We start from the raw sequence: 890 nt of genomic DNA on the forward strand, positions 1-890 counted from the left end.
CTCCAACGATGATTTCGGCCATTCATTTAATTCTCCTTCAACGCATAGAAGCTGTAGATCCGTCGAGTCCTTTGGTGTATCACACATCAGAATCGCTTTAAGATAAGTTTATGAGAAAGTCATCAATCCACGTATCACGTAATCTAACGACGAGTTAGGCCATTCATTTTATTCTCCTGACATGCAGGGGAGCAGCAGGTTCCTAGAGTACTTTAGTGGACTACTGCCTAGAAAAGCATAAGGTAAGGTCTATGAAAATGTCACAAATCGACGTGTCACGTCCTCCAACGATGATTTCGACCATTCATTTAATTCTTATTCAACGCAGAGTAGCTGTAGATTCGTCGAGTTCTTTGGTATATCACACTACAGAATCGCGTCAGGATAGGTTCATGAGAAGGTCATCAATCTACGTATCACGTAATCTAACGAAGAGTTAGGTCATTCACTTTATGCTGCTGACATGCAGAGAAGCAGAGCAGATTCCTCGAGTATTTCGGTGGACTACTGCCTAGAAGGGCATAAGGTATGGTTCATGAAAATGTCATAAATCGACGTGTCACGTCCTCCAACGATGATTTCGACCATTCATTTAATTCTCCTTCAACCCATACAACCTGTAGATTCGTCGAGTCTTTTGGTACATCTCACTTCAGAATCGCGTCAAGGCAGGTTCATGAGAAAGTCATCAATCTACGTATCACGTAATCTAACGAAGAGTTAGGTCATTCACTTTATTTTGCTGACATGCAGAGAAGCAGCAGATTCCTCGAGTACTTCGGTGGACTACTGCCTAGAAAGGCATAAGGTAAGGTTCATGAAAATGCCATCAATCGACGTGTCACGTCCTCCAACGATAATTTCGACCATTCATTTAATTCTCCTTCAAC

Source organism: Agrilus planipennis, unplaced genomic scaffold (assembly GCF_000699045.2).
Source record: "Agrilus planipennis isolate EAB-ADULT unplaced genomic scaffold, Apla_2.0 scaffold136, whole genome shotgun sequence".
Classification (NCBI taxonomy): Eukaryota; Metazoa; Arthropoda; class Insecta; order Coleoptera; family Buprestidae; genus Agrilus; species Agrilus planipennis.